Here is a 2,500-nt window from a genome sequence, read left to right as displayed (position 1 = left end):
TATTTGATCTTAAAACAAATATAATTGTGTGCGTGTGTGTGTGTGTGTGTGTGTGTGTGTATGTATGTATGATTTTGTCGAGTGTACGTCAATATCATTAATTTTGAATATTAATGAAAATTTTAAAATAGGTATGATAAATCGTGAAATGAAGGGGTTTTCTAATGAAAAGAAAACTTTTTTGTAAAGACGTCGATGGCCTATCGTTAACACTTTGATATCCATAAGGAGTTAAAGGTGGGACTGATCGATGGTGTCTTTCTTTTGTATATCTCTGTCGAGTTTGATCATTATCCTTTTATAATGTCAGCCATAGTCGCATACCTAAGTCTATTTACTAGTTGGCACTTTATGATTTCGTATTCTATTTATCACGTTCTATTTACATATATATATATATATATATATATATATATATATATATATATATATTCAGATATATTGATATATACATACATAAAAAATAGTTCTACGTTTATCTGTACTCTCAATAGACATGTGTATATATATATATATACATATATATATACAGACACAAATATACACACGAGTACATACATATATACATATACATACAAATATCATACATGTTACGCATGTATTATTCTACGATATACATAATCTATCCTTTTCTAATTCTATTCTATTCAATGAGAACAAAACGTGTCGTGAAAACGAAATAGATAATGGGAGATGAATTAAACGAGATAGAGAAGATATTCTCGATATAGAGTCGCCTCTCTGTGATATTTCATAGATACTTTTTTTGTTTTTTTTTTTTTCTTTTTCCTATCATTGGCGGGAACGAAAGAATAAAAAAAAAATTAAAAAAAAAAAAAGAAAAAAAGAAGAAAATTAAAAAAGAAAAAAATGCGAAAAAGAAAGGAAGAAAGAAATAAGGAAAGAGAGAGAGAGAGAGAGGGAGAGAGAGATTGGGAGTAATAATAATAATAATAATAATAATAATAATAATAAAGAAAGAAAAAATAATTAAAGTAAAAAAAAAAAAAACAAAAAATATTCCATCAATTTTTTTCTTTCGCATTGAATTTTCTTTTTTCTTTCTTTCTTTCTTTCTTTCTTTCTTTCTTTCTTTCTTCTTTTTTTTCTCTTTTTTTTTTTTCTTCGCACCATACGGTTTGTCTGTTGTATCTATGTATATCCGTCGCTTTTTCACATTCGATCTACATCGCGCGCACACTTTTTTAATAATTATTCTAATTCCCGTCATTGTTGCCGTGACAATCAAGCGACTTTTTAACTCGTTCTACGTATTCGGAAGTAGCCGAAACAACAACAACAACAACATCAACAACAACAACCAGAACCACAACAAAACACAAAAACCACGATAACAACAACAGTAAAAAGAAAAGAAAAAAAAAAAGTAAGAAAAAGAAAATAGAAAAGATTAATTCTAATGATCGTTGATCAACCAATCGTCTTCTTCGTAAACTATCTTTAATCCATATGTATATATATATATGTATATATATATATATATATATATATATATATATAGAAAGAGAGAGAGAGAGAGAGAGAGAGACTTTCTCGATAAAAGAAAAACGAAAAGAAAAAAAAAGAAAAAAAAGAAAAAAAGAAGAAAGAAAATCAATTGAAAATTTCTTCCTCTTAACGATTAACATATCGTGTCTCATTCACTTTATCAAATTAGCTATAGCGAAGGGCCTATATTGTCACTGTTATTGTCAATACTTTCGCTAAAATAATAATTATTCTCAACGGGGCACTGACAACGTTACAACAATAATTATTCTCTAATAATGTCACATCTAATGTTAGCCGAACGTTTCAGCCCCTGTAGAATGTTTACCCTTTTTACCTGTATGCATGTTATATGATAACGGATCTAAACGAAAAAGAAAAAAAAAAAAAAAGAAAAAAGGATGAAAAAGAAAAGAGAAAAGAAAGAGGAAAGAAAGAAAAGAAAAAACACTATATAAGAAAGAAAAATCTTGTACATGTGTATTTTTCATAGGTGAACATTTTCCATTCTTACCTATAATGATATATCATTTTTGATCTCGAATATTTAATTGAATATAATTGATTGTTCGATCGATCGATCGATTAATCAGTCTTCTTCGTTCTCTCTTTCTCTTTCTTTCTTTCTTTCTTTCATTTCTTTTTTTTTCCTTTTTTCTTTTCTTTCTTTTTTCTCTTTTTTTTTTTTTTCTTTTTTCTTTTTAATATAACGCGCATGTACACCTTTTTCGCCCCGACGCGCGAAAATTCGAAAAGACCGCCCTCTAATCAATCGATGATGGATATCGATATACATAAAATATACATATATACATTGCATATGTATATATATATATATATATATATATATATATATATATGCATGCAGTGACATTGACAAGAGAGAGAGAGAGAGAGAGTGGGATGAACGGCCATGATTAATATTTAAATTAAAATCTCAAATAATACGATAGAATATTAATAATAATTTATTAAGAAAAAAAAAAAAAAA

This window comes from Vespa mandarinia, chromosome 12, assembly GCF_050613455.1.
Source record: "Vespa mandarinia isolate Hongniang chromosome 12, ASM5061345v1, whole genome shotgun sequence".
NCBI lineage: Eukaryota > Metazoa > Arthropoda > Insecta > Hymenoptera > Vespidae > Vespa > Vespa mandarinia.
Note: the sequence above shows the minus strand (reverse complement) of the source record.